This window comes from Schistocerca nitens, chromosome 6, assembly GCF_023898315.1.
Source record: "Schistocerca nitens isolate TAMUIC-IGC-003100 chromosome 6, iqSchNite1.1, whole genome shotgun sequence".
Classification (NCBI taxonomy): Eukaryota; Metazoa; Arthropoda; class Insecta; order Orthoptera; family Acrididae; genus Schistocerca; species Schistocerca nitens.
In genome coordinates this window covers 164,092,975-164,105,595 of record NC_064619.1, presented here as the reverse complement: position 1 = coordinate 164,105,595, position 12,621 = coordinate 164,092,975, and the positions used below count along the sequence as shown (strand labels likewise).

General features: G+C 40.9%; 1 protein-coding gene and 1 pseudogene across 2 annotated transcripts in view; one reads left to right on the top strand and one right to left on the bottom strand.

Annotated features, from left to right (window-relative positions):
- Positions 1-12,621, bottom strand: part of LOC126263030 (carbohydrate sulfotransferase 11-like) — a 396,515-nt gene that overhangs the window by 305,708 nt on the left and 78,186 nt on the right. The gene's annotated exons all lie outside the window — the stretch shown is intronic.
- LOC126191883 (5S ribosomal RNA) lies at positions 4,774-4,891 on the top strand (annotated as a pseudogene).

The following is a 12,621-nucleotide window of genomic DNA, read 5'->3' as shown; positions in this document are numbered from 1 at the left end:
GCCGCTGAGGGCTACGGCGGGACGAAGCCTCTCCGTCGTTTCTAGGTCCCTGGTTTAATACACACAGTGCCCCAAGAAAGCGTAATAAGAACTCTATTGTGTTTTCAACATGCAGGGTGCTACCTAATACCTGGGAAACGTCTGAGAGTGGGCAGCAAAAAAAGAAGTAAAAAAGTTTCTATTTACATATTGTCAATTTTTTTTAATTTACTTAGTTACAGACACTTTATTATTGTCACATACATGCCTCGTTTCTGTCTTTTTGTAGTGAAGTTTCCAGCTGCTTTTCAGGTGTTGTTTGTTATGAGAAGTGTTAAGTCAAAGTCTTCTTATATTGGTGCCATGGTTGTAGTAAACAAAGAAAACCATTCAGTACAGAGAACACAACCAGAGGGGGTGGTGGTGGGGGGAGGGAGCTTACTCTATAATTCTTATTGGACTAGTGTTTAATGTGGACTAATGATTCTTCCCCCATCAGGAGTCGAATCGGCTATTACGGAAAGGGACGCCACCGAACAATCGTGCGTTGTAGAGTTCAGCTGGAAAGACTTCCAGCCACGGGTGCTATGCCTGCTCGGCCGTATCCTGGAACATTTAAATCTTTTGCTGGAGGACATGCAGTTACATCAGAACACGTGTTTCACGCATGATGGGTTACCACCTTATTTTGCTCTGCAGGCAGGAACAAATCTAAATTATCGTTTCCCAAATAAAGTATCGATTGTGCGGCAGTAACTTCTTGGTCTGCTGATCTCCTGATATCAGTCCATTGGATTTTTATTTTTGGGGGCATTTAAGGGACATATCGTGTTCAAGACCTATTGCGAATGTTGACGTTCTTCGGCAGCGTGTTTAAGGAGGATTTCAGCAGATACAGCGAACACCTGGAATATGGAAGCGGTTAAGACAATCAATGATGCGGCGTTTAGATGTTGTTTTAGAACTAACGGTAGACATGTTTAGCATTTCATTTAGTCATCAGCAGACAACACTTGAAAAGAAAAAATACCTGTGGAACCAAACTGAAAACTGAAAAAAAAAAGACAGTAACTAAGCAAACATGTAACAATAAAAAAGTGTGTGTAACTAATAAAATTATAAATATTGACCAAATGTACATTTGATTTTTTTCCTTCTTTTTAAGTCCTCTCGGGTTTTCACATATTAACACGCCGTGCATAAACGATTTATCAGACAGGACCAGCACTACTGCAGGATCGTTCGTTGACCCTGTTGTAGTGTACGTGCAAGCATAGTCATAGGATGATCGTAATGAATTCCAGAAAGACTTGGAAAAAATTCACACTTCATGTGGTGAATAGCGGCTAATTTTTTAGCGGTAATACTTAGAAGCGATATGAAATGAGACTATCACGTACAATCAGTGTTAGGTAAAAATACGAGAAACAAATTTGCTGGAAAGGGTCTGGGGAAGAGTGGTGCATCTGTAAAAGAACTCACTAGTGCGACCAATTCTAGAGCATTGTTCCAGTGTTTGGGGTCCTTACCAAGTAGGCGGGGCAACAGACGCCAAACGAATTGAGGGACGCGTCACTAGGATCGTGACAAAGCGGTGCCCCTGGGAGAAAGAGGACGAAGTTCTCGCGAAATCTGTTTGGATAATTTGAGTGAACCTGTATGCAAAGGAGACCGTTACATTACTTCTCTCTTTATCGAATTACGTGTGGTTGTATGCGTCTGTTTATTTGTTAGTTTGTTATTTTGCAACTGAACCGTGTGTCTCTATAACAAAGTACATGTAATTGGTAATATCCAGGAATGATTGCCTATCGAAGTCGCGGGGTCCAAACGATACACGTCGAACGTGCGATCCTAAATCGATCATGCGACTATGGTGGCGGGCGTTATGATAAATTATTTGTGATCGTCATATTTTTTTCACGGTAAATGATAACAGCCGAACTGTTTGGCTGTTATCATTTACCGTGAAGATTTTCAACAACTGTAGCTTCAGCCATGTTTAAAATTTTGAGATCGTCATTTTTATCTGTTTTCCGTCGTTCCATTACTTGCTCTAAGTTACATACCTCTGAGAATTATTTGTGAGTCGATAGGGAAAACCAGACGATTTATGTCGATAGTGAATGGGATGTCTGGTGTTCTTGACGTTTCTTTGGCGGATTGTCTCACATGGAAAAATCTAATACCATGCTCAAAAAATGGCTCTGAGCACTATGGGACTCAACTACTGTGGTCATTAGTCCCCTAGAACTTAGAACTACTTAAACCTAACTAACCTAAGGACATCACACACATCCATGCCCGAGGCAGGATTCGAACCTGCGACCGTAGCAGTCGCACGGTTCCTGACTGCGCGCCTAGAACCGCGAGACCACCGCGGCCGGCTAATACCATGCTCATCCAGCGTAGAAAATTGTTTCACTTTTTGTCTCAAATATGGAGTACTACTGGAAGAGGAAAGGAGGGTCTATGTAGACTGTGGTGCTGCGAAGTGTGTAAAAACTTCGTATTGTTCCCGTAGCGTACATATTACATGAACTTCCACATGCGCCGACTTCGAGTAAGGTAAGTCGTCTCCTTTGTAATAACAAGTATTTTTGTTACGCTCTTCTTTTGTCGTTGCTGTAGTGACCACCGTAAACATACTCTTAACGAACGCCAGCAGAATCGCATGAACGATTTAGATCGCACGTACGACATGTATCGTTTGGACCCCGCGACTTCAGTAGGCAATCATTCTTGGAAATTACCCATATAATGTATAAGACTAAGTAGTTTGGATGGCAAGTGGTGTAATCTAATGAGTTCGAACTACGCAGCACACACTCCCACAGACCACACCATTTAATGCTGCGAAAATTATAAAGTTCAAAGCAGCTGGATATTTCAACTCTTGAATCAATAGTTCCCTTACTGGTACTGCAACTTAACAGAGTTGGCTTTTAAAGTAGCTCTTGACTACGCACTTGACTTTTAAATGATAGCAGTGATTGTCATGAATCCACAGATAAGATTCTAAATTGATATAAAGATGCAATTACCGATCTTTAATTCTGAGCGAAAGAATTATTTAAATGCGTAATCAATCTATACAGCTATAACTCTCGATAACTCACACCTTTCACACAGTTTTTACTCTCTTGATTAAGTTCAGACACCTCTTACGTTGCTCTCAGGTAGCTCTTGCGCTCCCTGTAATTCTTTAGCACGAAGCACATGGAAATAGTTTCTACGCTGTGCAGATAGATGACGAGCTCATATGGGTACAATGGTGAATTGTCACACATAAATTCGGAGATCATGGAGCGGAGTGAATGCGATATACAAGTTAAATTGTCCGTGACGACCAGATGAATTTTATGACCGTATAGAAATAGCAAATTCTTCCATGCAACCAAATTGCATGCAACCCCAGTCTATATAATAGCAGTCACTCTCCATATATTTGACATCATAATTTCATTTCCATTTAGTATCAAACATGAAATTAGTCCTATTGCTTAAGATGACGCACGACAATTAACAAGAAATACTCCAGTGTAGAACATGTCCTCTACGTTCATGTACAGATGAAGCCAGAATCGCTCCTTCTAAGTCTTACCGTATTTGGCAGTTACAAAAACTATGAAGAAGTCATCGACATTACTGCACCGAGGGGTGTCTGCAAAAGTATGTCATCTCTGGCACTTGCAGCTGCAACTTTCGAATTCAACTGTTCAGGCGCACGTTAGACAAGAACGAGAAATGCACTACTCAGCGCCGACAGATCGCACCTTAGTACAGCGTTATTTGCACTTGTTATGAATTTACATATGATATAAAAGGAGACTGCACACTGTGCTACCATGTTGCCGCGATCTAACATCTCCCGTATCACGCCGTGCGTCAACTTGGTTTTGCGAGAACAGTACGTAGATTAGACGCATTGCATCTCCCCCGAATTATTTAACACATTTCACTCTTCCATTTTGCCTTCGCTATTACTGATTTCACGTGCTTCTTTCCGTTTCTAGCACTTTGCGGCATTACCAAAAAAATGGCTCTGAGCACTATGGGACTCAACATCTGAGGTCATCAGTCACCTAGAACGTAGAACTACTTAAACCTAACTAACCTAAGGACATCACACGCATCCATGCCCGAGGCAGGTTCGAACCTGTGACCGTAGCGGTCGCGCTGTTCCGGACTGAAGCGCCTAGAACCGCTCGGCCACTTCGGCCGGCCGGCATTATCACTAAGCACGTAAACGATGTGATAGGCTCCAATAGCTTACAACTATTCTTGTAACCAGGTTCTGCCTCTTTGTTATGGGCGTAACAGTACACAAAACAGAAATACTACACAAGTCATCCTGGATATCGTTAAAATCATCCCACGATGATTCGTCCCTCCAGACAACAGCATGGTCAGCTAACGGTCTTATAGTGTGTTTGATCCTAACTTATAAATCGTGTATGCATATTGAGAACATTAGCGGTACTGTTACGGTTACTAGCGTCACGCAAGGCGTTACTTCCGTTTCTGTTTGACATTGTCCAATATGACGATTTATGATCCGTGAGTCAGAGCTCGTTCGAGCCAACCACTTATTCGACGATATACAGGGTGCCCCATTTATCTTTATCACGCAAAATATCTTTTTTCTGATGCGTTAAATGAAAAATTGTTTCAGTCGGTGTTTTTCAACATCATTGGGTAGTTCTTGCTGAGGGTATACGTTTTATGTATCGTCACAGATGAAGGAGTTACGCCGTAGAGACTATATTTTTTAAATGGAACCATGTACATTATGCCAACGGCCTTGCCGCAGTGGTAACACCGGTTCCCGTCAGATCACCGAAGTTAAGCGCTGTCGGGCTGGGCTAGCACTTGGATGGGTGACCATCCGGCCTGCCGAGCGCTGTTGGCAAGCGGGGTGCACCAACCCTTGTGAGGCAAACTATAAAGCTCCTTGATTGAGAAGTAGCGGCTCCGGTCTCGGAAACTGACATAAGGCCGGGAGAGCGGTGTGCTGACCACATGTCCCTCCATATCCGCATCCAGTGACGCCTGTGGGCTGAGGATGACACGGCGGCCGGTCGGTACCTTTGGGCCTTCATGGCCTGTTCGGCAGGAGAGCGTAATGTACGTTTTATTCAATAATACACACATCCTCTGCAAGAGCTATTCAGAAATGTATCACATTGTACAATTTTATCCACGAAACTAGTAGCAATTGAAATGGTAAATAATACATAACTTCTCTAAATTAAATATCACTTCTGTGCATTTCATTAAATAAATCATTTGAAATCTTCAAGGCACGTTTGAACATTTTAGGCAAATTACCAATAAACATTGAATGCGCAGTACTGCACTATACAGATCTTTTTATTGTACAATACCGGATAACAGTACCTATGACAACGCAGGAGTAAGATGGCCCTCTGTTGTCACTTTTACTGTGATATGACCACCACATGACAAAAAGAGCGTTTACATCACGTCCTCAAAACGGTGACCACTGGCATTGATTAGATATCTACATCTACATCTACATCCATACTCCGCAAGCCACCTGATGGTGTGTGGCGGAGGGTACCATGAGTACCTCTATCGGTTCTCCCTTCTATTCCAGTCTCGTATTGTTCGTGGAAAGAAGGATTGTCGGTATGCTTGTGTGGGCTCTAATCTCTCTGATTTTATCCTCATGGTCTCTTGGCGAGATATACGTAGGAGGGAGCAATATACTGCTTGACTCTTCGGTGAAGGTATGTTCTCGAAACTTTAACAAAAGCCCGTACCGAGCTACTGAGCGTCTCTCCTGCAGAGTCTTCCACTGGAGTTTATCTATCATCTCCGTAACGCTTTCGCGATTATTGAATGATCCTGTAACGAAGCGCGCTGCTCTCCGTTGGATCTTCTCTATCTCTTCTATCAATCCTATCTGGTACGGATCCCACACTGTTGAGCAGTATTCAAGCAGTGGGCGAACAAGCGTACTGTAACCTATTTCCTTTGTTTTCGGATTGCATTTCCTTAGGATTCTTTCAATGAATCTCAGTCTGGCATCAGCTTTACGAAATATCAACTTTGTATGATCATTCCATTTTAAATCACTCCTAATGCGTACTCCCAGATAATTTATGGAATTAACTGCTTCTAGTTGCTGACCTGCTATTTTGTAGCTAAATGATAAGGGATCTGTCTTTCTATGTATTCGCAGCACATTACACCTGTCTACATTGAGATTCAATTGCCATTCCCTGCACCATGCGTCAATTCGCTGCAGATCCTCCTGCATTTCAGTATAATTTTCCATTGTTACAATCTGTCGATACACCACAGCATCATCCGCAAAAAGCCTCAGTGTACTTCCGATGTCATCCACAAGGTCATTTATGTATATTGTGAATAGCAACGGTACTATGACACTCCCCTGCGGCACACCTGACATCACTCTTACTTCGGAAGACTTCTCTCCATTGAGAATGACATGCTGCGTTCTGTTATCTAGGAACTCTTCAATCCAATCACACAATTGGTCTGATAGTCCATATGCTCTTACTTTGTTCATTAAACGACTGTGGGGAACTGTATCGAACGCCTTGCGGAAGGCAAGAAACACGGCATCTACCTGTGAACCCGTGTCTATGGCTCTCTGAGTCTCGTGGACGAATAGCGCGAGCTGGGTTTCACACGACCGTCTTTTTCGAAACCCATGCTGATTCCTACAGAGTAGATTTCTAGTCTCCAGAAAAGTCATTATACTCGAACATAATACGTGTTCCAAAATTCTACAACTGATCGACGTTAGAGATATAGGTCTATAGTTCTGCACATCTGTTCGACGTCCCTTCTTGAAAACGGGGATGACATGTGCCCTTTTCCAATCCTTTGGAACGCTACGATCTTCTAGAGACCTACGGTACACCGCTGCAGGAAGAGGGGCAAGTTCCTTCGCGTACTCTGTGTAAAATCGAACTGGTGTCCCATCAGGTCCAGCGGCCTTTCTTCTTTTGAGCGATTTTAATTGTTTCTCTATCCCTCTGTCGTCTATTTCGATATCTACCATTTTGTCATCTGTGCGACAATCTAGAGAAGGAACTAGATTAGATTAGATTAGATTAGTTTTTCGTTCCATAGATCCGGGCTGAGGAGATCCTCGTGGATGTGGAACATATTAGTATGAATATATACAATACATCGTTTCTATTAAAAAATTATTAAAAAATTCGTCAATGGAGTAGAAGGAGTTGGCCACTAGTACGTCTTTCAGGCTCCTTTTAAACTGATCTTTATTTGTAACTAAATTTTTTTGTGTTTGCTGGCAAATTATTGAAGATGAGTGTTCCTGAGTAGTGGACCCCTTTTTGAACTAAAGTAAGTGCTTTTAAGTCCTTGTGCAGATCATTTTTGTTCCTGGTATTGTATGTATGAACTGAGCTGTTTGTTGGAAAAAGAGATATATTATTTAGGACAAATTTCATTAAGGAGTAAATATACTGAGAGGCAGTAGTTAGTATACCCAGTTCTTTGAAGAGGTTTCTACAGGACGTCCGTGAGTTTACTCCACAAATAATACGTATTACACGCTTTTGGACTCTGAAAACTTTTGTTTGACTTGAAGAGTTACCCCAAAATATTGTATCATATGACATTATGGAATGAAAGTAGGCGAAGTATGCAAGCTTTTTCATTTTTATGTCCCCTATGTCAGCTAACACTCGAATTGCAAATACATAGGGTCATGCTATGGGTGAAAGACACCCTACATCGTGCTACTGCTTCTTCTGTGACGGTTGTAGAGGCATCAATAACGCGTCGCTGCACGTCCTCTGGTGTCATTGGAACATTTTGGTAGACAGCACCTTTGACTGCTCCCCACAGAAAAAAATCCATCGGTGTAAGGCCCGGAGATCGGGCAAACTAACTAACTGGTTTATCACGTCCAATCCATCTACCAGGGATAGTCGTTTCAGAATTCGTTGTGCTCATAAGGCGTTATATGCAGGGCATCCATCATGCTGATACCACATGACCGTCATCTGGTTCAGAGGTATTGCGTCCAAGAGAACAGGAACAGTGTGCCTTAAAAATCGGCTACATTGTCTGTCATTTTGGTTGCCATTTACAAAGAAAGGTTCGATAATGGTTCTACATTAATTCCGCACTAAACATTAACGTCCCATGGACGTTGATGGACCAATAACGCTTATTTCTCATATTGACAATTCCTCTGTTGTAGAATGATGCCCCGTCGGTAAAAAGAACATCAGAAAAGATATTAGGATTAGTCAGAAGTTGTTGCTGAACCCATTGATAAAATAGGACCCTACTGCTCAACTCATTTCCATGAAGGACTTCGCGTAAATGACCATTGTAAGGATGCGATTTATGACGCTGCAGAATGCGATGTGCACATGTTTTCGAGACACCAACTTCATGCTGAATTCGTCGTTTGCTGACTTGGGGATTCACGGCTATGGCAGCGAGCACAACAACCTTAGCAGCTTCGTCTGTTCGTGTTCTACAACGATTTCGAGGTCTTACATTTAAACTTCCCGTTTCACGTAGACGAGAAATGAGACGAGCAAACATCCAGCGAGAAGGCGGTGATCTGTCAGGGAATCATCTGCTGTACAGTAGTTGTGTCTGAACTAAATTTCACCCACGTACAGCGAATTACAGTACAGGCGTGTACAATAGAGTGCAAGATAGAAGTAATAACATAATAATCATAAAAATGCAAGTTACTAAATTGTTTCTTGCCAACGATCTTTCTCCGTAGATCAGCGGCATTTCTACGTTATCGTCATGTGTGTACATCATACACTTTTACACTACAAAAACTGCATTCACAATGTGTACTACTACAATGCAGTTACTAAGTTACTCTGAAGCACGACTACACCGCTATGCTGCGCATTGTATGCTAAAGTAATACCAAATGAGATGCGCGGGTAGGGGTTGAGGGCGGAGGGGTGGGGGAGTGGTACCTTTGTTTACATGAGTCGGAAATTATAAACAAAATCCACATCTCTATTACAGCACTACATTAGGTACGTAATGTGTACAATCAAATCATTAATGGTTCAAATGGCTCAAAGCAATATGGGACTTAAAATCTGAGGTCATCAGTCCCCTAGAACTTAGAACTACTTAAACCTAACTAACCTAAGGACATCACACACATCCATGCTCGACGCAGGATTCGAACCTGCGACCGTAGCGGTCTCGCGGTTCCAGACTGAAGCGCCTAGAACCGCTCGGCCACTCCGGCCGGCTTCAAAACGTTAAACAGCTCGGTTTCTTCACAGCCTGTGTACTCTTTACTGTTTGAAAATCTACTTTTTATTGACACAGGTGGTACAGCATGATATATTTTTGAATAGCTCTTGAATAGGATAAGTGTATTCTTGAATAAAATGTTCATGGCTCCATTTAAAAAATTTAACGTATAGCCGTATTAAAATTATTAACAGCCGACCAGTTGCAATGGATAAAGAATTCTTTACCTAGGTTTCAACAAATTTAAATTGGTCTTCTTCAGAAGGTGGCAATTTTACATTAGTATGGACTGATGTATCATCGCCGTTTTTACAAATGTCGGCATAAATCCATTTGTCAAAATTAAAATATAGCCCTAGAAATAGGGTTTGTCACGTAAATATAAATTAGTACATGGATGTTGCAGAGCTCACAACCCTATTTCTAGGGCTATATTTTAATTTTGACAAATGGATTTATGCCGACATTTGTAAAAACGGCGATGATACATCAGTCCATACTAATGTAAAATTGCCACCTTCTGAAGAAGACAAATTTAAATTTGTTGAAACCTAGGTAAAGAATTCTTTATCCATTGCAACTGGTCGGCTGTTAATAATTTTATTACGTGGAACCGTTGCTGTTGCGCAGCTATGTTTAAAATACTGTATAGCCGTATCTCCTACATCAGTGCGGATACATAAAACATATACCCTCAGCAAGAACTACACAATGATGTTGAAAAACATTGGCTGAAAGAATTTTTCATTTAACATATCATAAAAAAGTTATTTTGCGTGAGCAAGATAAATGGGACGCCCTGTATACCGTATGGTAGTAGCTGTTACCAGTCGAAGACTTTTCGAAATTCTGGAAGGAGAGAAATCTTGCGCCTTGAACCGAGCCTGCATTCCACACAAATCCTCTTTCCTGTAGCTGTGTCAGTTATTTCAGCAAGATTCTTCTCCTCAAGGAAAATGTCAGTATTTTCGAGCTTAGGATTCGGTCACAATTGTCGTTGCATAGAATACTTTTTTTCGGGTTGCGAATGAAATAATTCGTTAGGCAATTCTCACTAAATGTAATAAATGCCTTTTCTTTCTCAAACGTAAGAGTGGAATCGGTCCTCAGAAAATGTTCTCTAGACTTCGTAAAGTAGCCGTGGCATGAAACTTTCCGATCCGCAGAGGCTGGACGAATGATCCTAAAATCATTAAGAATATTCTTTCCCGATTTCTAAGTATGGTCCAAAAATCCGAATCTTGAAGGGTGTAGCAGCTGCCGATACTTACTCCTCTCTCCACATATATAAATTTGATTACTACAGTAGCTGGAAAGTTTTACGTCTTCTTGCCAGTCCATCGACTTACTCCATCCCGCGGTTTTGATATCGGTCACTTACGGTTTTCGTAAATCACGTCACGCTAAGGCTCATTCGGGCATTTAGCAGGTTCACAAAAAGTTCAGTTACCATTCTGAACAATCGCTTTTTAAAGGCAAGACATTAAACAGGAACAAAAATTAACTATCCGTTTATTGCAGGAGCCGTGAGCGAAGTGGCAAAGTGAGTAAATAATACTGACTAAGAACTGATAATGTTAATGTTGGCAATACTTTTAGTACTGCAGCTGCTTCTACTAATAGTGATGACAGTAATAATTATAATGACAGTAATAATGACAATAATTATGACAATAATAACAATAATGGTAGTGGCTGATAAAAAAAAAGATGCAAGGGAACGGCAACCATATATAGCACTTTTCTTTTAGTCTTCGCGCGCCTTCATTTGTCAGATTTTTATCGACTGGTCGAGTATGAAATAATTAGAAATGGCTTAAACAGGGAAGTAACAGGAAAACAACATGCATTCGCTAGAAACAACTTCGAAGAACTACAGAACTCTGGAAATCCACGTAAAGAATTTCATAACAGGTGGTATTCGACTGTCATATTGTGCTGTGACCATTTCTTGCAATTTCTGTTTAATGAAAGCCCCACAAGCGAAATAAATTCGAACTACAAAATATTTGAACTTCAGGTGTGTAGTAGTTGTTGTTTTTGCTATCGCCTTCAGTCCGAAGACTGGTTTCTCTCAACTCTGCGCACTAGTCTGTCCTGTGCAAGCTCTCTCATATCTGGTTACTGCAACCTACAGCCATTTGAACGTGCTTCCTATCTTAGTACTCCTCTACAATTTTTATTTATTTATCTGCTCTGATTATGCCCATAAGGCCCTCTCTTACACCGGACCAGGGTTTCACACTCACAGTATCTTTTTTACATCATAGTATCCTAAGAAAATAAAAATTTTGATATCACAAATAGTATTCAAATGATCTATGCTTCCGAAGTGGCAAACTGAGTAAATAATACTGACTATGAACTAATAATGTTAATGTTGACAGTACTTTAAGTATTGCAGCTGCTTCTACTAATAGTGATGACAGTAATAATAATAATAATAATTATAATGACAATAATTATGACAATAATAGCAATAATGGTAGTGGATAAAAAAAATAACGAGTCCCACTATCAAACAGACGATTTATCATTGCCCGAGAATGTGTCCTATCAACTGATTCCTTCTGTCGGCCAAATTGTGCCATAAATTTGACTCTTTACGGATTCGATTCACTACCTGCTCATTAGTTATTAGATCTACCCCTAATCTTCAGCATTCTTCTATAGCATCATTTCTGTTTTCAGCTTGTCCGAACTGCTCATCGTCCATGTATCGTTTCCGTAAAAGTCTACACTCTACACTTCTGACAAATACCTTTAGAAAACATTTCGTAACAATTAACCTTATATTGGACGTTAATAGAATCTTCTTTTTGAAGAATATTTTCTTGTTACTCCCAGTCTCCACTATACATACTCTCTACTTCGACCACCGTCGATTATTTTGTTACTCAAATAGCAAAATTCATCTATTGCTCTTACTATGTCATTTCCTAACCTAATTCTGTCACCGTATCCTGTTGAATTCGACTGCATTCCAATGCCACTCTTTTACTTTTGTTCGTATTCATATTATCTGCTTTTAAGGCACTGTTTATTCCTCTCAGTTGCCTTTCCAACCTCATTCTCGTCTCTGACACTTACAATGTCATCGGCAAACCTCTAAGTTCCTATTTTTTCTTCTTTAACTTTAATTTCCTTACTAAAGGACTTCTTGATTTCCTCCACAACTCGCTCAATGTACAAAATGAGTAACATGTGGGATAAGCTACAATCCTGATCACTAGTTTGCCAACCACTGCTTCCCTCGCATGTCCATTGACTCTCATAATCGCAGTCCCGTTTCTGTACAAACTACAGATAACTACTCCCTCCCTGTATTTTACCCCTGCCGCCTGCATAATCTCAAATTGTATAGTCTTT